Consider the following 24,889-nt stretch of genomic DNA (forward strand, 5'->3'; position numbering starts at 1 on the left):
CATACTTATAAATAGTAAAATCTGAATAACTTATTTGTAATTTTGCAGTGGGCTCCTGATTTGTTCCAGAGCTGTATTTATTATTTATTGCTACTAAAGACCTGACACCCCCCCCCCCCCCGATCCTGCCAAACTCTTTACTTTCTCACGCCAAATAATATATATGTATTTGATCATCCTTGTACTTGTGTGTTAGTTCGATTGCCTGTTTCCTCACCACCTGTCTGCCACCTTCCCTGTCTGTCTGCATCTCTCTATAAGTCTCTCTCTGGTTGCAACAGCTGCCTGATGTTTGTGACAGGCGGGGCGATAGCGTTGACAGCCTGCAGACGGTTATCAGTGTGCTGTGGCGAGAAGCTCCGTCTGGCTAAATTGAAAATTGCAAATGAAAATCCTGCTCAGCACGTTTTTTTTTTTTAAATTCATCAGCCATTATGTCAGATGACCTTTCGGGCGTCAGGCTCCACTGATAAAACTCCAAATGACAACACTCGGCTCTGATCCAATTTTCGACACTGTTCCCGTTCTCCTGTTCTCCATCTCTCCTCGTCCACCTCCTTCCCTCCGTCACCGTTCGACCCAGTGCCAGTGAAAATGATAGGCTTTCAGGAGAGCCTCCATTGTGCTGTAGATGAAGAGGTTTTGTTTGGAGGAGATGGCCCTGCAGTGTGTGTGTCTGTATGTGTGTGTGTGGATGCTGTAAGAAGTCTGATGGGTGTATGAGTTTGATAGCACTGAGCATGGCCTGGCCCGACCTTGTCTTGGTCCCTCTGTTGTTGTCCAATCACAGGAAGGATCAGAGGCCAGGAAAGTGTGAACTTTTGAAAATACAGAGGGGGTATGAGGGCAGAGAGGAAGGTGTAAGAGTATAATGGACACTGAGAGTAGATGTCACTCCAAATGACTTTTCCTGGAAGGGTCAATGTGTGCCAATATTGACTGACATGTGTTAGTGTGTGTGTGTATGTGCATCATTTCAAGAAAAAGGAGGGAAGAGAGCTGATCCTCTCAGTGTTTTGAAACCTCTATCTGTCAGTAATTGAATTCTCTTCCCCTCCTATTGTTGTTGTCTTTGTCTCAGGGGACTGGATGGTCACATTTTTTATTTCTTTCCAATATGGAGCTGTATTAAAGCATCTTTTTTCAACTTTACACACACATTATAAAAATTACTCAGTATCATTTTGTTCACAGACTTGTCTGTCATGTAATGGTCAGCTGTCCTTTTCAATTGAATGATTTTCTTTTTTTCATTTTTTTCATTTAGGACATTTCTAACACAGTTTTCAGATATAATTCTGGAGTTATGGGTAATCACCATCCGCCCATTAACGTTTTGTGTAACTCAACTGTTTAAAAAATGTGCATTTGCTGCCACTGCTCTTTAGTATTTTGATTAGACAAGTTTGATCTACATGTATTTTCAGAGATTTATGAATTCATTCTTAATGTCTTTTCTTGTTATGAAGTGATTTCCCCTTGAGTTGGAGTCCAGTAGATACATTTCTGCAGGTTTAATGTTGGATAGGCAACTAACAGATAATATCCATCCATCTACCCAATGTCATTGTATTGTTTATAAGAAACTATAGTTTACTTTGGGAAAACGTGCCAGTATCACAAGCAGCATAAAAAATATTTTCAAATTTGCATTTAAAGGAGTGTTAGCAGTAAAAAATAAATGCTGATCAGATAGCTGGGGTTCTGTTCTGGCCGGTAGGTTTGGATTTATCTTTTGGATTTAAAGTTCTGGACCATGATTGTCAGAGGAGAGCTCATGTGCAGCTGTCAAGACACAGCTCTACAACTCTTGAGGTGGGTTAGAGATGTCAGCTACATTCACACTGCAGTCTAAAGTGGCCCAAATCCAATTTTTTGGACCATATGTGACCCATATCTGATTTTATTATGACACTCTGAACGGCAAGTTCAGTACTTTGCTAATGTTTCAGTTCAGTTTTGCGCCGGAGTAGACAACAAGATTAAATATAAGCACTGGACAAAACAAGCATGGCAGATAACATTTTTTTTCTGCTCTGATTACACAACTTCAGAATTAATTCATGCATGCTAAATGTGTAGCATCCATAGTTACTTTCGTAACATCGTGCTGCGTGTGTGCATGCGAGTTACTTCAGGGCCATAGAGTGTTCACGCTGGAGTCAGATGACGATCACATTTAAAATATAATGGAACAATCACTCAAAAAAAATTGTAATTGAGCAAAAATTGTAATTGAGCAGACCTGCAGTGTGGACGTAGTGTAAGTGAAAGGTTCATACAGAAATTTTTCAAACATGCTCAAAACTAAAGTAACAGGACTGCATGCTGCCGTGAGTCATGGGAGGCAGCTGAGAAAATAAGACATTCTAGAGACATTAGGGAGACTTCCTCATGAATGCTGTTTGTCAGCTGCTCAGCCCAGTGAGATACCACTTTTAGTACTTATGAAGAGCCATTTACTCACAGAAAGAATCCACTCTCAAAAAGCTGCCTTCAAACAGTTCTTTAGGAGCTCAGAGCCATTAGACCAATCACTAATTACTAGAAGGTTTATCATAATTAAATCGTTGCTGTTGGACCTTTGCTCTTTTTTTCATTTTGTTACACTTTGGGGATGCACGTAACTTGGAATTTTCAAAATATTTTCAATAGTCAGATATAACACTGACATCCTGTTGTAGATAATTAGATCTGTTAAAAACTTTAATGCAGCTAAAGACTCAAGGATTGACAGCTGAGAGATTTATTTGATTTGATTAATTTAAAGAACAACAATGCTATCTATAAATGTGAGATGATTTTAGCAACACTGAACATGGCAGTCATGCTAAAACAATTCTAGACAAAAAATGTAAATCCACTTTCAATGTTCAGAGACGTTTTTGTTTCAATAAACAGACCATCAAAGTTCATCAAGGTTAAAATGGGTTTAAAATGTGAGATTTTTGTCGAACCATAAGATAAATTATGCTATTTACTACTGAATGAGGGATAATTTTGTGTGAAGTGTGTGGGTTTTTGAATTTGGCTTCATTTCCAAAATATGAATGTGCATAATTGTGCACGTGCGTTTGCATGTGCATACAGAGAGTGTGTGCAGTCATCAGTGTGTGTGCACGTGCCTACATTTCCACAGAAAGCTGTGATGTGTTGGCTCTTACTGGGTTCACAAGTGTGTCTCAGCATGTGTCTACATCTGCATTTGAGTGTGTGAGTGTGAGTGCAGCTGTCCCAGGTGTGCGTTATTAATCAGTTATCAGGGCAGTTTATTTGCTGGGTGACAAGTTGCAATTTCCCCCCTGATTCAAGGCCTCTTTGTCAGGTGGGAATTACAGTGAGGGCAGATGACAAAACACTTCACCTCTCTGCTTCATTCCCTCTCCTCTTCTCTCTCCCCCTGGATTTTTGCTAACTCTCTTTATGCCCATCTTTCCTCCTGCTGGTGTTAGCATCCTGTTTCCCCTACCTCATTTTCTTATTGCCTCAACACTTTTCACATTTTCATATCTTTTCTCATGTTTTATCAGTTCATCTTGTTCTCTCTTTCTCTTCTATATTTATTTTTCCCACCATCAACAGCATCTTCCTCAGGCCTTGGAGTAAAAAAAAAAAGGCGGACTGTATAATTAATCACACAGCTTGGTCTAATTAGTGATAAATTTGTGCTGTCCCTTTAGTCACACATGCACACATGCACACAGAGTCACCTCTCAGCTTCCTAGTCCTAATAGCAGTTGACGCTGTGTTGGGAAATGGTGCAATCCCTGTCAGAGCCCTTCTTGATGAATCTGATGAATGTGACAATAATTTGTGAAGACAGATGAGAGTTAAATTATCACTGACAATGTAATGTCATCCTGTCTGCAACTAGACAGTTAAAAATACAGAATATTGTTAAATTTCAAGCAAATTATTGTTTTCATGCAAATTATGATGCATTAACTTACCATAATGAAAATGTTAATGGAGCTTTTATTTTACAGTAAAATTATTTTTACTATTAACCAAACAGGTGCTGAAAGATTATAAAGAAGTATTAATGTGGTCTGTTTGAGACAAAAGTTCTTAGATTCAGATTCAGGTCTTCAGACACAGTTAACGTCTGACTGTTGAGCTGAAAATGGACTTTCTTTATTCTCAAATAATATGTTCGACTTTCGTGGTTGACTTGTGCAAACTTCACCTGGCAGAGTTGGAAATGGACTTCATTTTAGGTTTCACACAGGACCTTCTTACAACAATGGTTTTATACATTTCTCTTACTTTTAGTCAAATAATATTCAGTCTCAAAGAGCCTCTTGTGTTTCACTGGTTGTGTAAGCAGACAGATGTTGTTCAGTGAGAAACATGAATACAGAATAGCAGATTGGACCAGACCAGAGTTTCTCAAATGGGAAGTCCACTGGTTGAATTGACATCTTTATAAATATATTTATTCATTATTTTTTATCTCAGGCTGCATATTTTAAACAGATATGATTTGATATATTTGTATAGTAGTTTACCTGGGCTGGTATTTCCTTACCTACCATAAAGCAGAAGTTTGAAAAAACAAAAAACAAAATGTAGTTTGTACATTTTACAACTGTTTTTAAAAATTCCAAATAAAGCTGGTGTCATTAAATGAAGAAGGTTAATTGGAAAGTGTTCTTTTAGAAATCAAATAAAACTTCTTGTAAAAAGTACAAAGTTGACTTAAATTGTTCAATAATTGAATGTTTTATCTTACAAATAAAATAATTTAACTTTGTCTAAAGTCTTTTTTTACTCTTGATAGAGAGAATTTTTGAAACCCTTCCAGTAAACCAGAAAGACAGAGAAGAAATCTAGCGGTGAAGCCTCAGGACTAATTAGGGCTCTCTGCTAAAGAGGCAGAGTGAGGGATGATGATGGAGAAGAGAGGTGGAGGGGGAAGCAATGGTAATTGTTTTCGTCAGAGACAGTGGGGAGCTATCAGGGCAATAAAGTTAATTAGCAGAACAAACACGAAGAGAGAGAGGGATGAAGAGGGAAAAGAACGACAGAGAGGTGGATTTGATGATGATAAATGATTGCAGATCTGACACAAACAGAAAACAGTAAAATCATTTACTCTTATTTTCACTCTGCTGTGGAGAAAAACACACAATACCCACTTTATGACTCGCTGAACAGAACCATAACTTCTCTTCCTCACTTATCTGGAGCACATTTAGCCTCCATATAACGGCTGCTGTCTGTTGTGATCAGCTTTTGTTGCCAAAATGTGGATTTTCTTCTCATTTATAGTCAAAGCTGAAAGCATAAATATAAGATTATTGCACATATCCACGTGTCATTGTTTTTTAAAAGTCTGTGCTATAATAGATCAGACAAAGGCATGCTTTTAATTTTTTTAAATTCAAAAATTCAGAATGCAATGAGTAAAGGTTTTAGAAACAAAAAAAATGTATTGAATTTATTTTGCTTCTTTGCAAACTTTCAGAAATCTTTAAATTGTGATAGTATACCTATTATTATTATTATTATTATTATTATTATTATTATTATTATTATTATTATTATTATTATTATTAAGTGTTTTAAAGCCTTACTCTGCCTTTATGAGTCTTTGATGGTTGTTAATATTTACTCAGAAAAATTAAAACAAAGAAACTAAAAACACAGCAGCCAACTACAGTACTGTGTTGCAGCATTTGATTTTAGCTAGTGCAGACAATTAAATCCAGATTAAAGTTCAGATAGGGTTGCTTTTTGGTGCTACTGGACAAACCAGACACCCTAATGACCCTGAGAAGGGAGTGGAGAGAGTCATTTGCATGTGAGTTCAGCTAGCACAACAGAGCGACTCACTCAGTCTTCAGACTTCCCAGGTTAAAATGAGACAACTCCTTTAATAACTAGCAATTTAGTTTTCAACTAACAAAGAAGAAGTCCAGTTGCTTAGTTTTAAAACTCTTCAGGTCTTTTTTTTATATTCAGTCACTTTAATATTTTAAACATCATTGATGGCATTATGACTAAACATACTTGGGAATAAAAAATGTCTTAATTCAAGATATTAACAAAAACTAGTCAAACAAAGCAGTTGGGGAAAAATCTCCAATACGGCTGCACTGTTTAGGGTTAAAGACAAAATCTAAAGACCTTAAAGCCTAATTTCAGTCTGAACTAATTTTAATATCAGACCACAGAAGATACAGTGAGCACCTGCACTTTGTGCTCACTGTGCTGCATAATTTTAAACAGGTGAACCAATCAAAGCTCTGCATTGTTGAATCATGTGGATTTCAATGTCTCTCCCCATGGCAACCAAATAGTATCTGACAGGTTGTCACTTCGGCGACATAGTGACAGGCCAGGTAATGGAGCCTGTGTCACTGACATCACACACACACACACACGAGAAACGCTTCATTATGGGATAGCTTTGTGTGTGAGTGTGTGTGAGACTGAGAGAGTAAAAGAAAACACAGCTCTCTACAGTGCAAGCATGCTTCCTCTGTCATGTCTCATTTCCAAGATGCTGTAATTCTGTAATTGTACAAGGCAGAGAGTAGGTATGTGTGTGTAAGGTGTGTGGGTGTGTTTGTAAAAGGGAAGGTGTGTGTGTGTGTGTGTGTGTGTGTGGAGGAGTGAGTTGTAGGTGGGCAATGTGGTTGCATTTTGTACCTTCTCAAAACAGAAAAAGCTGAATGCTTATTTTAATTTTGGGTGATGTTTTATAATCTGTATAAATAACAATTCCATAAAGTAGTGATTCAAAATAATATCTGGTCATATATCAAAGTAAACTAAGTTTGCTATGGCTTCAGATAAAAAAAGAGAAAAAAGAGAAAGAAAGAAAGAAAGAACAAGCTTTGTTTATATTTATGAAATGCTCATAATTATGAGCTGCTAAGTCATAATTTTGAGTCTCATTTTGAGTAGCATTATAATTAGATCTCATAACTAGATTTCTTTTTTTTATTCTTCAAAGTGGCAGAAATGAGTTTTCATATAGGTTAGTTTTAACTGTGAATTAAAAATATAATACCATGAAGCATTTAGGTTCTTTTTGTAGCAACCAACATTCATCTTTCTGCATCCACGTTTTCCTCCAACTGAGCTGCTTTTGGAAGACAGATATTCTGATAAACGTAGAAGCCAAAGTTAAAAAAAAGACAGAAGGTTTGGTTTGATTGACAGATGGTCCTTGGAAAGTGACAGGACAGCAGTGAAAGCTCAGTTTCAGTCAGCTTCTGTCCTACAAGGCCCTCCGGTGGCTCTCTGCTCCAACATTGTGTACCACAAGTAGAGCCTTAAAATACACTTTCTTATCAGGGATGTTTCCCTCTTTGGATAACCAGACACAGATGAAAAGCCTTTCTTTTTGTAAGTGTGTTTCAGAGAAATGTATGTATAATATATATTGTCAGTTTGGGTTTGTTTGGTTTTGGTTGCCAGGATGTCTGGTCTGGGTGTGTTTGATTCGGTTGTCAGGCAGTGCCTTTGGACTGATGTGCTGTTAGAGACCATCACCTGGGACATGTGATAGCTTATCAAAGTCTTAGCAGCCCTTCTGCTGCAATGACACACACACACACACACACACAGTCTTCACCTCCACTACTAGATGAGCAAGTGCTTGGTGTGTGTACCCAATGTGTCTTTGTCTACCTATATATGTGTGTGTGTGAATCTCTGGTTGTCAAGGGAGCCGTGGTTGGAAGGACAGCTTGATGTTTCGCTTGGCATCATGGGACATGGCTGTCACCTGACGATGCTGCCACCACGGAGATAACCTTCAGGGTGACAGCCAAGACAAAGACACACACACACACAGAGTTACAAGAATGTATACTGGAAAAAACACACACACACATATAGAAACAGATCCATGCATGACTGCTCAAATGCACATAGCAGACTTCACCTGCTGAGCTGAACACACTGAGATGGATCCTAATTAGAGCTAATCAATATGTTGATTGATAGTTTCACCTCACATAATTTATTTACCTCCAGCAAAAAGAGAACACAAAAACTTTAGGATTCTTTTAATAAAGTGAGGATGAGAGACTAAATAAAAATATTTTATCAGCCTGTCACATGTCTGTGAACAGACTCTGAGCTTCATGTAGTAGTGATTACAGAGGAAAGCGTTGTGGCATTCATTTTCTGGGTTATATCAATATTCCAGCTTAGAAACTGATGGGGTTTACTTGTAAGAAGCAGTGATCATCAATAAAAACATGTTTAAAACACTGCAGACTAGCTGCAAAACATAATTCTGTCTCATGCAATCTATTGCAGTCATGTTTACAATGCTGTGATACATGACACATTCTGGACTTCACGACAGTAATGGTAGTTTTTCATCTTCCTGTAAGTTCAGACATCTATGGTTAAAACTCTCTTTCCAGCTGTATCCAGCTGTGTAACTTTGATCATTTCTTCTTTTGGGAAAAAATCCTTGCATTGCAACAGTAACATTGCAGCCTACTTTGTGCATGCAGCTTTGTTTATTGAATATGCTCTACAAATCGTAACAAAAAATTAAATTAACAATAAATCATTTTTAAAATATCTCTAATTTTTCAAAATGTCTTTTAGTCTTTGTAGTTTAGGACCTTTTTAACTGTTACACCAGCAATCCAATGTGCTGCTAATTAAAAAGAATGCTTAGAGCATTAAATGTAGTATTTTTTAATACACATACATACAAACAGGTATTACATCATCCAGCTGTGTTTCCAAAGGTTTAGGAAGCCTCGTTGTTTTCCCGCAGAGCTGCACTGTCATGCAGATGTCACCTAATGATCATCTCCTCTGTTCAGCATGTTGCCTTTGTTTCATGTTCCACCTTTTGTGTGTGTATGTGTGTGTGTGTCTGTGTTTTTATTTGAGAGAGGCATGTGTGTACTTCTAAGTAGGTAAGTATGTAAGTAGGTAAGTATCCCTCCCAGCATTTCCTGTCTTGTGGGGCTCAGGCGGTGTTAGTCAGGGTTAGCTGCAGCTTTAGCACCTGCTGTCACTGCTACAGTCCGACTCACTTGTCCAGACACAATGCCTTTAGCTTGGAGATGAGGATTAGTGTTAGTAATGTGTGTTAAGAGCATTAGCTTGGGCCTGGGTGTGTAAAAGATTGGTGGAAAGTAGAAGACAATAACCAGGAACAGAAGTTAATTGATAAAAGTTGGTGGTGTTGTGTAAAAAACCTGAAGTTTGTCAAATAAAACTCATGTCCAAGATGTAAAGTTTGATGACAGATGAATGAATGTGACAGTTTGAGTAAAACGGCACTGGAAAGTGGGCATTATTGGCTTAAACAAAATCCCGGAAACATAAGTCATTAACAGACTCTGCAGAAATTTTGATGACTATTTTGTTTTTGAGGACACATGTTGCTCAAACATGCAACTCATCATTTTTTAAATTAGCTTTTAAACATTGTCTGCTCTCATAGTGTACAAAAATAAAGATTTCCATTTAAACAGATAACTAAAATAATGTATATGCAAATGATTAAAAGTTACATTTGGAAGATTTAAACCTGATAAAAGTCATAATTCATTTATATATATCATTTTTTTAAACTGCATGTTAGTTTAGACATGTAGAAGACTGTATTCTTCGGGTAAGGCGTAGTGTCTTTGTCTTTTGTTTTTTTTTGTCTTTGACCAAAATATACCATCAACCTGAAGGCTGGCCTTTTGTGATGCTAAATGAATGAAACACGAACAAGAACAGAAAATGCAGTTTGTATATACCTCTGACATCCAGTAATTTTAAATTTATAGATGTAACAAACATGTATTTGTCTTATATTTCTTTATCAGTTAGTGTAGAAATGTTTCTCTATTCTTACTGTTAAGACCAATTAAAACACAAAATTTACTTTGCAGCAGAGGGATTTTCTCATTAACTGGGTGTAAATGTGTGCTGTGATTGGCTGAAATCTCATAAAGTTGCAAAAAACAAACTTTTTGGAACTTTTAGTTGAACTGTAAATTTGTTTGAGATTAATTTAAGGTTCTAAAACCAGAGATCAGGGTTTAAGCTTTGGTTTCAAGGTAATTGCATCTACAATAGATTTGCAAAATAACCTAGGAAATATTGTTATTTGTAACAGAACACAAAACTTTTTGATGAACTAAAGTATAAGAAAATATAATAAAGGAGGCAAATCTTTAACTTACATTAACTGCATCAACCCTGCAACCTGAGCTGGTCTGACTGAGGTCATCAGGAGAAGGCTGACTGAGATTTAGGGAAAAGTCAAGACTTTACAGTGGCACGGTGTTTAAAGGTTGAATCCTCGTATCAACCTCTCACTGATGAGCATTCATCTTTCTTTGATAAGAAATATAATGATTACTGGTTGGTCCGGAGTTCTCTGGTTTGACTGACAGAAAAACCCTCGGAGCTCTCAGCTGGTGTCAGCAGCACACCAGGTAATGATGCCTATTTCAGTTTTCTCTTCTTCTCGTTCACTGGCAGCCTCACATTGAGACAGATTATCTCCTTTTTTCTCCTCCTCTCCTCCCATGTTGCCTTGTTTGGGAGGAAGGCCAATAGGAAGTGGGCCGAATATCTCCTGTTGGGTGTCAGCAGTGTGCCAGTAACAGTCACCCCTAGGATCCTCAGTGTGGATGAGCAAGTGCACACATTTATGTAAACACACCTGCAAAAAGTCACACGTTTAGCAACAGTGAGAGATGGTGTTGAAGAAAAGCAGACGAAAGAATCAGGTTCTACAAATGAGCAGAGAGCTATACATGAAAAAAGAAATGATAAAAAGAATTTATAAGTAAACAGAAAGAAGCAGAAAGCAAAATAGCCCAGTTGGTTCTCATTTTTCCAAACTGTAGACATTTAAAAACTGAGAAATATATCTGAAATACCAGAGTAGGGTGCAACAAAAGACTTTGAAATCTAGTAGAACTCATTACCTCAGTACAGGAGAGGAAAATCCCCAACAAAAGGATCACACAGTGAGCCTCTGTAATTGAAAAGGGTTGTCATAGAAACTCCTGGCAAGAAGAAGCATCTAAAAGTGTCTGTTGACACAGCAAACAAAACAAAATTGAAGATGAAACTGATATCTTTGTTTAAAGACACAATTGTCCCCCAATCAGATCTGAAACCCAGACAGCTGAAAACGTACAACCTAAAAATGCATACAGCATACACAGCTGTGTTTTTATGCAGCATGTGCTAATTCTTGTTAATTGAAACAGGCAGTCTGAGTAAAGTTGTCATACTAATAACGTGACTGACTCTGATGTGTGTACAGAAGCAGGACGAGGAAGCGGACCAGGGTTTCCTTGTTTCCTGCTGAACTGCAAAACGTCTCGGTGTGTGTAAAAGACACAAGACTAATCATGCTCATTGTAGACCATTTCCATGGTAACTCTCCACCGAGCGGTAATTTAGCCTCGCTAGCTAACAACACAGAGCGAGTCATTATCTTAGCGCCAGGCTAGGGCCCCCTATTTAAAGATTCACACCATGAATGAACAATTAGAGACCAGATTGCTGGTTTAAGTGGGGGAGAGACAAGAGAAAGACAGCAGAGACGAGACAGGCCAGTAAGTGGTCACTTCTCTGTTTGTCCATCCATACATCCAGTCACTAAAACGCTGCTTTTATAAACATTATTAAGTGTTTATTCAATTATAAAAAAACTGATCGTGACAGAAAATTTTGTTGACACATTTCAAAAGAAAACTGAAAACTACAATTCATCCTCGGAGAAAGTTAAAAACTAGCAAACATTATGGTGTTAATTCATTAATATTTTGATTTTAGGCTACTTCTAAGAATTCAGAAGTAGCCATTCCTCACTGAACAATACAAAGTAATCTTTTAACCACAGAACGTGGCATATATTAATGCTGACGACCTTTCTGCATGACTGCGGGTCTTCATTTCTGTGAAAAACTGATGTTATTCCTGAGAAATGTGCACATTATGATGGTAGAAAAGAGTAAAATTGTTTAAATCCATGTTTATTCTCTTGTGACCATGACCAAGAACTTTTACCAAGCAATATTTTTTACTCTTAAAAGCTGCTTGAAACAAATCTGCTTAAATTGAAAAGCAAACAAACAAAAAAGCAAGCGAAAAAAAAAAAAAACAGGACTTTGTTAAAGGCATCTGTAATTTTAGCATATCAACCACATTGCATTTAATATGTCATCTTACTAACAATTTAATATAAATCAAGACATGCATGTGGTGTTTAAACACTGACAGGAAAACAAAACTTCTCAACGGGTATTGTGATTAAAAAAACAAAAGAAAATCATACTTTCTATTTTTCATTTTATGAAACCTAGAATTCCAGCACAGTATTGAACTAACACATTTGGAATTTAGTTTTATGATTTTATGATGTTAATGGTATGGATAAGTATAATAAAACAATAACAACAACAAAGGTAAACTGCTGTTTGATATTCAAAGTCTTGAGCTTTGAATTGCTACTAGTGAATGCTTAGTGAATACAAAGTGGGTGTGAAAATTAAATTGTATATATTTTTTATAATGGGCAAACAATTCCCATCACTTATACAACCATTTAGAAGAAAGTTTTATATATATATATATATATATATATATATATATATATATATATATATATATATATATATATATATATATATTATTGCTCATCTTTCCTGCTTTCTGTATTAGCATAATTAGTTTTAGTATTACCTTAAATAAATAAAATGATGTCAATTCAATTTGTGGGTTTGGTGTTAATTTCTCAGAATATTGTGAGTAACGATCCTCTAGCAGTTACGACCATTTAATTTTCACAGTGTCAGATGCATGTTAATTATTAGATTTAAATCTTTCTCAATAGAATAGGCGTTAATGAATTCTAACTCAGTCCAGTGAAGTGTAAAATTTAAATTCAAACATAGTGGTAGCTAACCTCCTGGAGGCTCAAGCATCCTGCTTTTGCAAACATTACTCATAAAGGAAGTGCAAATTACCTTTTTAGTCATTGTCTTTAGAGGGCTTGTTGCTGGGATTAAAGTGAAGCTGAAGAACAAGGCCCTGAATACACACTTCAGCCACAATATTCTTTCTTTTTCTTTATACAGTTCACACCTCTCACACACACTCACACATACACAAAATCAACCCAAACAACAGCACAGCAACTCCTTCAAGGTCAGTGCCTTATTTAAATTGTACTATCGTGTGTGTGTGTGTGTGTGTGTGTGTGTGCCTTCTCTCACTGTCAGGCCTTTTATGTGTCTCCTGCTGAAGAAGCTGTCAAGATGTACTGTTGAAGGGCTCACAGGAGGGACAAAAAGCATACTTTGTTTTGTTTTGTTTGCCTGCCGTCGTGTTCAGCTGAATGTGTGAGTGGAGTGGGAGAGTGAGAGTGAAAGGTAACGAGAATGGAGTGTGGAGGGATGGGGGGATAACATGTAATTTACTGTTTGCCTCACTCTACTGTACATTGTTTTAGTTGTGCTAAAGCTGCTCTTTGTTGGGCTGAGGAGATAGCCATCAATCACCTGTCAGTTGGTCCAAAGGGAGAATGAGAGAAAGAGGGGGCCCCTGTTTCCTCCCTCCTTGTCCTCCTCTTCTTTTCCTTCTCTTCTCTGCTACCTAACAGACTTAGGGGTTCGGGAAAAGCCTGGCAGCTGGATCTGGATTCGGATTTGGAGTCCAGGTGGAGGACAGGAAGATGATCTGGGACAAAGCACAGAGGGGGGAAAAAAAACTCTTGTCTTCATAATTATCTGTCTTCAGTAGCAAAAGTCTTCTATGTCTTTGTTTTTATGTTGTTGTTGATGTCAAAAAGCTTTTTAATAGAAGCATCTAATTGTAATATGACACCTCTGGAAAAGACTGTGCCACTCATAGTCGTTGGCCACTGTCACCAGGCGACAAACCCTTCATTATGCTAGCTAATGTTAGTGCTAAGATAAGCTAACAGACCCATTAGTGCCAGTTCATTTAGCTCGTTAGCCAAAGCCTCAGGGCTGATGACATTCATTATATATCATTAGTGCACAATTAACATGTCTCGCTCTGACACCACTGCTCCCAATGTTACACGACACTTTTAATCATGTTTTATGAAATGATTCTGTTGCCGTGACATGATTTATGAGTTTTTACATGATGTGGCGTTCATTACATTAACCAGCTGTAACCATAAGTGGAAGAGCAGACTTATTCCATGTACAAAGTCTAAACCCTGCACTGTGCTTGTGACTGAGCAGTGTGTTAGTTTAAAAAAAAACAACCTTTTCTTGCCTTCTTGCTTTTAATGAATCCCGGGAGTGAAATTCACATTATGTGGGACATTCCTTTACATGAAATCCAGTTTTCTAAAACCAGCCAATTTTTTATATTTCAACAGTGACATGGTGCAGAACTATTTAGAAAAAGCCTAACTTGAAATTGGGTGTGCCAGATTTTCAACTTGTTTTTTCAGTTTTTAGTTGATGACAAAAAAAGCTTTAATTCAAACTTGCCTAACAAGATAGATAGATTGAAAGTCTTTTATGTCTTTATAAAATTGCTTTTCTTTTGTTTTAAAGGTTGATCCACTTTTTTATACTTTTGCTCAACTTGTAAATGGAAGCGAAATTCAACCTGTTTAGATTGTTGTCTGATGTCTTTTCTGACCCAGAAAGGATGTGTGTAAAATTAAAATAACTCCTCATGTCATCAGGAGTGTAGTTAACTTTTAGGAAGGCTAGGGTTCATTGAGTTTGACGCCTTCAATACTAAACCAAAGAGTATTTTGATGTCTGATTCCCTTATCTTCATGCAAGTGCAGCTTTAGATTGCTGCAGTAGCTCTCAAATCAAGGTATAAATCTTTTATTTATTTATTAGTTTCATTAGATGTGCTAAACCTAGTTGGCTTAACCTATACCCATCAGTTCCTTACTTCCTTTATCCCATACAGAGCTGCAGTAGGCTGTCCCAGGTGCTGCTGTTGGAAGGGTGATCTGTACCATGGACAAACTACCAGTCGTCCATTCATTCTTTAGTTAGTATTATACTTACTTCAATACCTTTACCTTTATGTTTTTGTGTAATTTCATGAGGATAAGTTTAAAAATGGTTGATTTTACCAAATGTCTTCCTTTTATTTGTTTTATCATAAATATTGCTTCAATCAAACTTTGTGCAAAAACATTTTGAGGAATCCTTCATGTCAGAGATCTAAGAATGCTTCTGTGCACAGACAGTCCCACACCTCACACAGATACAAATTGTGCTGCTCTCTTTATTCTCCCTATCGCATTCATCCACCCACTGATTCACACACGGAGACATAGCAAGCAGTATTGATTTTGCTGTCTCCAGGCTGTTCAGAGCAAGTATAGTTGTGAGTGTGTGTGTGTGTGTATAAAGGGGATTAAGGCCTTGCTCAGCTGAGATACCATCACCCATCAACCCTGCTAGTCCGCTTCGGGCTTTCCCGGCTGCCACATTGTCTATTCTGCTCCGCTATGTGAAAAATGTTGAATATCAACAATGGCTTTCAGTGGTGTATTGTTGAGTTTTTGTATGAACTAATCTTGCCTCAGTGAAAGAGACCTAGGGCTTGGACAAAACGTCTAGAGCCACAGCATTCCTAGCTGGCTCTCCCCTTGAACACTGAGCAGAAGGCTGGGGCTGAGGGAGGCAGAGAAGAGGGGAAGGCAGGCTGGAGGAGAGGCAGGGAGAGGGAGAGCTGAGGCCGGGGTAGGAAGTCCAAGACTGGGGGGAGAAGGACGATGACAGGCCAGAGGAGGCAAGGTAAAAAAGTAAGATAGTGGGTGGGTGGGATGAAACCCAAATAAGGTGAGAAAAAAAACTGGAGGCTGAGAGGAGGTCGGTAGGAAGATGCTGGGAGAGGAATGCTAGGCTAAAGAAAAGAATGAAGATGATGGGGAGAATGGGACTCAATTGGGAAAGATAAGATGGTAGTGACAATATTGTGGAAAATGGAGAAAAAAAAACTAAACTGAAGATTGCAGGGGTTGAAACAAAATAGTTATTAAGTTACTGGGGCTTTGCAGAGCTTTTAAAGCTGTAGAAATCAAGAGATAGGGGTTAAGCTGAAGCTTGTGAAAGAAAAACTAGACTAAGAAGAAAGATCATCAAAAACCAAAACTGAAACAGAAATACATAAACAAAGTTTAGTCTTACAGTTTTATCACCTGAGAACCCACTTCTGGTGTTCTGCTGAGGATGTAAGGTCAGTTTGGATGGTGGCTGATGTCCAATCAGACAACAGGATCACTGCCCTTGTCATAATGACAACCATGACATCACAGCAAGGTAAGCAAACTGAGACATTTAGTGGTTGATTGACCACTTCTTTCACTTTGTCATCAAGAGTCTGTGTGTTTTCTTATTCCACACATTTTCTTTTAGTATATTATTGAGTGAAGAACACTGTTTCCATTCAGGCCCTTTCTGGATGCTCTAATTGTTTTCATGCAGGTTTATCTGGTAGCTAAATGCATGCAGTGCAGTGTGCCTCTGTGTGGGTTTACAGTTGTTTGTCTCAGCATCCCTCCTTCCTGTCCTGCTGTGTATGATGAGTCTCCTGCCAGGAGGGGAGGAGAGATAAAGATGGGATCAGTATGAACTTTTGGTTTTGGTTTGAGGTACACATCCCATCCATGGTAACCTTAGAGTAATGCTTGTGGAACTTTAAAGTAAGCTTGCGGTTTTGTGAAAAATTGGCTTTCAGAAATGTATCTATGTTGCATTTTATGCCTCATTCATTCATTCATTCATTCATTCAGGGTAAACCTTCATATAAATCCTGCAGAACATGACAGATGTAGGCTGTAGGTGAAGCAGACGCCAGGCTCAAGAGCAGGACAACTAAAGAGAACTTGTTTTAGTTTAATGCTGCTAAGTTTCATCATTACTGAAGCTACTTTTGATGACACAGCCCAGGATTTGTGGCACCATATGACAAATAATTGGGGACTTTAGAATGACATTTCCAAAATATTTTTACTTTCAGTTGTTTTCATAGTTTCAGCACCATCTGTGCTTTTGGATAAATAGTGTACATGACCAAAATTAAAGGACTGATGAAATTACTAATGTAATAATGAATTATTTTTGCTCCCTTTTTTGTTTTAAAAACTGAAAACCTTCTTGAAATACAGATAATATAAATTTTCCGATCGGCAAACTGTAGGTTTTATTTTTCTCTTGCACTGTGTGTAAGATTATACTAATGGAAAATTTTTGAAATTGCTAAAAAAAATTTGTTTGACATTTTTTAGTTAATTGCAGAAGATAAGGATCTTAGATATTTTATGAGCATCTCTGGAACTTTGTTATTTTCATACTTCTCATTTTCTTTTTGATTAATATGTGCAGCTTGAGAATTAGAATGTGAAATATACAGTACTGTTCTCTATTTTAAAGAGTCAAATGGAAGCTGTTTTTGGTACTGTTCTCCTCGACTCGTGCGTAGTGTTGAGGGGTCCACAGGGGTCAACAAGGTTTGTGTGTGTGGCAGTTTGAGGTCAGTGCCACGGAAACCTGGAACTGAGAATTGGTTGGCTTAACCCCTCACCCCCCAAACCCCTCTCTCACACACACTTTCACACACATACACGGACATGTGAACATCAATGCAGTGTAATCGCGGGCCTCTGGTGATTTGTCCTCTCAGCTTGAAGCCCTGTCATTCTTCCCAGCTCTTCTTACAATTACAGCCCTGAACTGAACTAGAAAATCTGCTTCAATCTAGCAATTAGTCCTGAGGCCACTGCTGCTGTGTTTGTGTGTGTGTACTTATGTATTCCTGTGAGGACCGAAGGCAGAATTAAGTTGACAACAACCATTATATTATTATTAGTATTGTTTTATATATTCATGTCTGTTAAAACACCAGCATCTTCATTTTTGGCAAATTAATATTTCTAAATTTATGAAGTGATTATAAAGCAATTTGCCTAAATTCGTTTTGGTTAAAATTAAGAATTCATTTATCTGGAGCTTTTTTACAGGATTGCTGTAAATTATCGCTCTCTGTATGTTTTTGTCTTTTAAAAATGTTTTTAATGATTATTTTTATTTAGAATCAATACAGTGTTGAACTTTCTGTTTTGTTCAGTCAAGCAGGGCAGAAGAACAATTTGTTTATGTTTATATTAAACTTTAACATACGTTGTGAAAAAAATGAGATTTTGTTTGTTGGGAATTTAACCCTGTGCCTCTTTAGCATTTAGGAACCTTTATTTTTCTTTTAAAAAAATGTTTTTACAATAAGTCTGGAAAACTATACGTTAGTGTTTCCTTTTTTCAATAAATATACATTGTAACCTTTGTCCTCACTTAAAACCTGCTTCAGTGGGACATGTAGTGCTCAAGTTGTAAGCCTATGAATATAAAAGACAACCTCGGGTTCATATATTTAAACTAATCCAATAAAAAGTCTTGACAAGACTAGTTAATCCAGATGAAATTGGAGAGGGGGATGAGGAGGGGAGTTAGGATGAGAGGATGGGCAGCGGAGGAGAGAAGAGCACTGTGGTCAGAGTGGGATGTGGTCCATGGGAGGGGGAGATTTTCATTGCCTGAGGGGAAGGCAGGCCTGACTGGGCAGCAACAGAGACGCTTAGTGCCGCCTGGCTTCCTCCTAAAGACTTGGCCTCATCCCCCCCCCCAAGCATCTCGCTCCCGTGTCTCCTCTTTCTCCTCTGCCACAACTCTCCCATCACTTCCCTCTCTCCTTCTTTTGTCCCTTCCCTCCTTCACCCTCCAGTTCCTCCTGCTTGGTCTCTTTTTCCTGCTCCATTCCTCCATTCCTTTCACTTCCTAACTCCCCCCACTCCTCCTCTGTGTCTTGGCCATTACAGATACTCAGGCGGCTGAGAGGTGGGGGTATGTGGATGTGATGGTAGGATAGAAAGATTGAGGGGGCACAAAAGGCCTGAGATACAGTGGTCCAGCGAAAGTGGCTGGTTTTGAAAAGAGGCCGAACGGATTCTTAATGCAGCGAGTGGACAGAAACACTTGGACAGACAGACAGACATCAGGCTCAGCCCTTTATCCTCATCCTTTAGCTGATGCCTGTTTTGGCCCAAAAAAGCACATCATTTGGCCTTTCCTCTATGCCTGATGTTTTATCAAACACATTAAGATATGACGGATGGATAGGTGGAGGGGGAGGGAAGGAGGGTAATAAAGCTTAAGGCCAAACACTTAAGAGGCTGAAAACTTTTTCGGTCCCTGAGAGGAGAGGAGTATACATGGATGTTGGTGTGTGCATGCATTTCTTTTAGAGGCTGCCTCTGTTTTTAGTGCACATTAAGATTTTACACTTCATTATGGTGGTGCAGTGGTTTTTGGGTTTAAAAGAGAAAGTATTGATTGTGAAGTTGGGCGCAGCACATTAACTGAACAAAAGTGTTGCTTGCAGGTTTTTTTTAATTTTTGCAGCTCGGCCAATAAAACATCTTCAAACTCTAAGCCTGGATGTAATTGTGACATTTTACATTGGGACCTCAAGCTGTTTTTATTTGGTTGACTTTTTTTCTTGCAGTTGATAAATCATTAATAAAAACAAGTTTACAAATCCGTTTTGGTTCATGACTCTAATCTTTTTGAGACAAACCAAAATACAGAAAACACTTTTCTTCAAAAGCTTCATAGTAAACACATGAGCTGAATGGATTTGCTGCCCAGCTTCCATCTTTTATCAGCCTAATTCTCAAACCAATTATGGCAACAGAAAATTTTCACTCAGATGGGAGGGTCCAGAGATCATATTTTCTGCCTGTGTTTGTTTACTTCTGTTGGTTATCTCTTTTATTGCGGGTGGTGTAGGAATATTATTAAAGATTTGGTTCCAAGTGTTTAGCTGGTTTGTGATTCTGATATCAGATGGACTTTGATCAAATGTATCTAGCTCTGAGTTTAATTAAATTAGTGCTCTGTTGGTTAACTAACTTCATAACTGCAGCTCAGCTGAGAAATAAACGCAGACTTACCAACATTTTTGTTTGTTTCAGTAAACAATGCATATGAAGTTGCTCTAAAAATGATGTGAAAAGTCAAGATTGTAATCTGGATGGAATGTTTTTAGTGACATGCTTAGTTGCAAAACATTCATCTTTAATAATTATTTTTTTTTAATCTACACTTTTATGAATATGCATGTCACAGAGTTCTGTCTGGGCATTCTTCTCCTGGATAAATACATTCAGCGATGTTTTTTAATCTTTGATGAATGTCTTCTGCAGTTACACACAACAATGAATTTATGATCAAGACAAGTAGGAAAAGGAAATTGTTGTCAGTTTTATGATTGTATTTTTCAATCCACAAAGCCAGAGTAAGACTGTCTAGTAAGTGTTATGATTTTGTTTGACTGATCCACAGAGCTGCAGAATTGTTCTGTCTGCCTCAATATATTATAGATTATTAAACCCTGATTGATGTGCATATTAACAAACGAATAGATGGGCTATCAAACATAAAGGTTATAAGAGATGAGTGGAAACTGTTTTATTGCACAACAATAAGTTTATAAGGTTTAAACCGATCTGCAGAATACCTGTGACAAATGGCCAAGTATATGCAAACACATGGATGCAGGCATACACATGTATGCATTACAGCCACATTACAGCCAGCCTGGTCAGTGAGAGCATGTGCCAACGAGTCGCACACACACACAATACACAAATCCGGCTAGCCTTCTCCCAAGTCCAGCCAAGTCCATCCAGTGAAGCAAAACACTCCCACATACAGTTCAATAGCCAAGTGACATGCAGGCCAATTTCCTGTTTAACACACACACATATGTAAAGCGTGACCACACAGCTTAGGCCCCCAGTATGACCCACACAGGCTACATAGCTGTCTGTGCAAATGTGTGTGTGCTCATAGCGGTCAGCATTAAGGCCTTTCCCTCTGGTTTGGGAGATCGGATGGAGGGATGGAGAGGAAGAGAGACAGAGAAAGAGGATTAGAGTGATATGGAGACAAAGACTGACAATAGTTTGTCACATTTAGTCTGAGAGGATTTTATGGAAAAGCTGATTTGGAGTCTGCCACCAGCAAACAACAAAAACGAAAATATGGGGTTTATTACTAAATCAGTTTGACTATTTGCAGGAAGTTTAACAGCATCATACTTTTCAGTGTGTAAAAAAGTGTTTGTAAAAACTCAATCAATATCTTTAAAAAGGCATGTTTCAACATCAAAACTTTAATGAGAAGAGTCTGATTTTGGGGAATTTGGGCATTGTGTTGGTACTTACTCTTGTTGGGTTTTGTGCTGAAAACTTGTGTTACAGAAATCATGCCCAGAGGGCTGATTTTTGCTGATTGAATAAAGCTTGTTTATTAACTTTCCCTAATAAAAGCTAATCTAAACATTACCAGAATTAAATCAATATTTACCCCATCAAACACTTTATCAAACCCTGCACACTACCGCACTGTAAATATGTTTCTGGTTTGAATCTCAGTCTAAACCTTACTTTGTGAAGTTTGCATCATCTTTCTGTGCCTTGTTTTGCTTCATGTCTTCTCACATGTGTGTTGCACATGTACTTGTTCCATAAACATGATGTATGTTAGGTTAATTTTGATCTCAAATGACTGTAAGTGAGCAGATTTTCTTATAAGAACATGAAGGTATTTGTTGTCAAAAAAGGGAGCAGGTTAGTGCTTTCAAATGTACAAACAAAAAGGCAAATATATGTCCCCATCTTGAAGGTACAGGGCTTATACTCTGCTGAAGCATCAGCACAAGTACCTTTTTATGCCTTCTTCTGTAGATTCATTAGTGTTCCCTGGATTTATTTAAAACCAAGGCCTAAAAGCTTGCAGGTTTTTCTCACATCGGTGGGGGGTGGGATGGGGGTCTGGTTGGCCTGCAACAGAGTATGTATAAAAGTAACATCTATAAATGTCAAAAAAAAGTATCCCTGTCAAAATATAGTATTTTAATGAGATGATACATGCAATTATCTTCACTTGACAGTTGCTTTTTCAAATGTTGTTGCTAGTTACTGTTATTTTTATTCATTTGATGATTGTGATAAGGTAGAAGCAATATCTCACTGGACTGTGATTGTTAGAGACTAGTTTGTGTCTCATTCTTAACTCAGTGTGGCAAGAAAATACACAAATGTTCAGTTTCAGTCTGAATCAATGCATAGTTTCGTAACGAAGTGACGAGTGAACCATGTGGCTTTGTTTTGAGTGGCCAGTTTTTAAAAATCACAGCTTTGTTTTGTGACTATGGCTTGCAAAACTATGAACTGTAAGTTAAATTCTGTATTATAATTTTTCATTGCATACTTCGACCCGCATCAAAACACCTCAATATTATCACAGTACAACTCACTGCATCTCTTTTTTAAACAAGAATATGAACTAAACCAAGAAGTTATTTATTTTAAGATATGTGATTCAAACCTCTGTCTGTAATCTTGCAGGAAATTTACTTCATGAAATTCCTGCAGTGCTCCTTTGTCTCCTTTTTTGTATTTTTGTACCTTTCTGCCTGCTAAATGAGGCACCACTGTGGTATCATAACCCCTAAGAACCAAGCTACTTTCACAATTTTAGGAAAATGTCACCAAAGCAGTGAGATCAGGAGATTTCAGGCCCAGGCAGTGTGAGAGTGGGGGGAAACAGCAGGACTGGTCTGAGTGAATGAAATGATTTAATGTTTCAGAGTCGGCCTCGCCCCCAGGGAATGGAACGATACGGGCTCCTAATTGACTCCGGGTCAACTGCCTTCCTCTCTCACACATTCACACTCTCACACTGCTTTCTGTTTCACACTGTTTCTGTTTCAGCTGTCCTTCTGTCAGACGCTCTCTCTCATACACACATGTTACAGTTTCTCCAGTGGGCAGACTGGTCCAGTACTGGTTTGGGCTGGACAAACAAAGGCCTGTCCTGTCTGACTATAATGATGGATGACCACCAGGCTCGTATTTTATAGGGATTTCACAGGAGTCAGTACGTTCCCAGACTGGGCTACAAGTCAACAGTCTTCTATCTGAGTGGCAAAAATCTCAAAAATGAGCTTTTTGAATTCTTAAAAAAAAGAATAAATGTTTTAATGATTTTATTAGTCCCAAATTTGTCATTGACAGAGCAGTAGTTAATGACAGCTGAATGTGATTAGCAGGGAGTGGAATGTTTTATTAGTCTGGATCAGCTGACTGACAGATCCCTGGTGGTCATTATTGTTCACTTTTTGGAGTGTGTGGACATATTGTGCACAGCAGCCATCATGTTGGAGCACATTATGTGCTTTTAATGGGATTGAATGGCTGTGATACCTTTTTGCATGGAGTAAAACTCTGATTTAACAAGTCATTTAGCTTTTTATTGAGATCTGAAATCTTGTTTTCTTTACAAAAGCTAGAAAAAAAAATACAGTTTTAACAGGGTGGCATTATTACTCTGAATTTATTCATCTTATACAAAACCTTTTTAGACATCAACGTGATGTTTTTATTGACACTAATGCTGTGGCCTGGCCTGTGCAGTCTTGTTTTAGTGTCTTAAACTACTGAAAATTAAAAGCTGCAATGGAAGATTTTTTTTCTGTCTGATAAATATTTTGTACATTATGACTTTTATGCAAACTAACTTGTATGATGATTTTTTCTAGATGTTTAATAAAGCCATTACAAATAGTTTCAGCATTTGATTTAAAATTTGATTCAGGTTTTCAAAATGATTTATTATCGTCTATTGCTACAATAAAATAAAATTTGATTAAATGAGGAGACAATTGAACTATTAGTTAAAAGTGTTTGCATTGCTTAATCTAAATAAATAGTTTTTAAAGTCTTTTTTACAGAAGAAAAATCAAACTCTGTTAAAACCATCATAGTCTCATAAAAGTGTAATTTGTTCAAAATTAGCTATGATTATGACAAGCTCAGAAAATACATTTTTATTGCATGTTAATTTATTGCACATCTGTGGTGAGATGTATGAAAGTCCTTCACAGTCCTCCTGACCTTTTCATCTCACAGAGCTTCATTTCATTTATCTTAACTACTACAGACGGGAGAATCCAGTTTCTGTCTTTCATCGTTGCAAATTCACAGAGCTACAGAAATAAAAATAGCTCTTGTTTGCAGCTGCAAAATAAATGGGGATCAAGAGATGTAGAGTGTGCAGCTGAGAGCCGTCTGACCGTTGCTTCTGCTGCATTTTGTGAACCTGTTAAAACGTCGTCTGGAAGTTCAGAACACGGAGCACGCGTGGCAGGAAAGTCCTGCTCGGAAGGAAAGCACGTCGTAGTTACAGGTCCTTGTGGGTCTAATCATTTCTTAGTGTTCAACATTCAGCTTGAATCTGACTGAGATTCATTTAGCAGAATGGGGTCAGGAAGGATCTTATGCTCCAGATCTTGAGTGTTTGTTTTTGTACGCTTAACACACAGATTGAAAGTGTTGACTTATTTGATTTTGATAAGCATGAGAAAAAAAAAGTGAAAAAAAAGTGTTTGTTTTACAGTAATAGCTTCAGAATTTGTTTAAGTTTATGCTGCTGACCTACAGGCATTCCATGCATTTTTCATGGCTCCTATCTTTGCTTCTGCATGTCCTTGCATTTATTAGAGCTGTTAGTTTTGTTGTATTTGAATACATGTGGGAGATGACCAGCACCTTCATCAGCTCTGTCTGCAGTTTAATTTGATTTTCAGTCTTTCCTCAAAGGTAGAAGACTGAAGGACTGCAAGGATTCCCCTCTTTCACCATGTGTTTTAGTCGCCGCATGCTTTTAAAGCAGTGATTTCAAGCTAACACTTAAGTGACCTTGTAAACATTTGCAGAAGTAAAAGAAGTAACATCATGTTTTGCATTCCCAAACAAAATGAAATCTGCTGAAGTTGAGAGACCCGCAGATAGAGGCCATGGCTTGAAGAGAAAAGA

At 37.7% G+C, this 24,889-nt stretch overlaps 1 non-coding gene across 2 annotated transcripts in view; it reads left to right on the forward strand.

Annotated features, from left to right (window-relative positions):
- The window catches only part of LOC108248624, a 137,389-nt gene that overhangs the window by 47,967 nt on the left and 64,533 nt on the right, over positions 1-24,889 (forward strand). The window contains exon 1 of one of the 2 annotated variants that reach the window (XR_001809142.3): positions 15,599-16,274. The exons of the other annotated variant lie outside the window; for it this stretch is intronic. This is a non-coding gene — a transcript (SRY-box transcription factor 2). Of the gene's footprint in view, positions 1-15,598; positions 16,275-24,889 lie in introns of those variants that run through there. 2 annotated transcript variants of the gene reach the window in all.

Source organism: Kryptolebias marmoratus, linkage group LG24, assembly GCF_001649575.2.
Source record: "Kryptolebias marmoratus isolate JLee-2015 linkage group LG24, ASM164957v2, whole genome shotgun sequence".
NCBI lineage: Eukaryota > Metazoa > Chordata > Actinopteri > Cyprinodontiformes > Rivulidae > Kryptolebias > Kryptolebias marmoratus.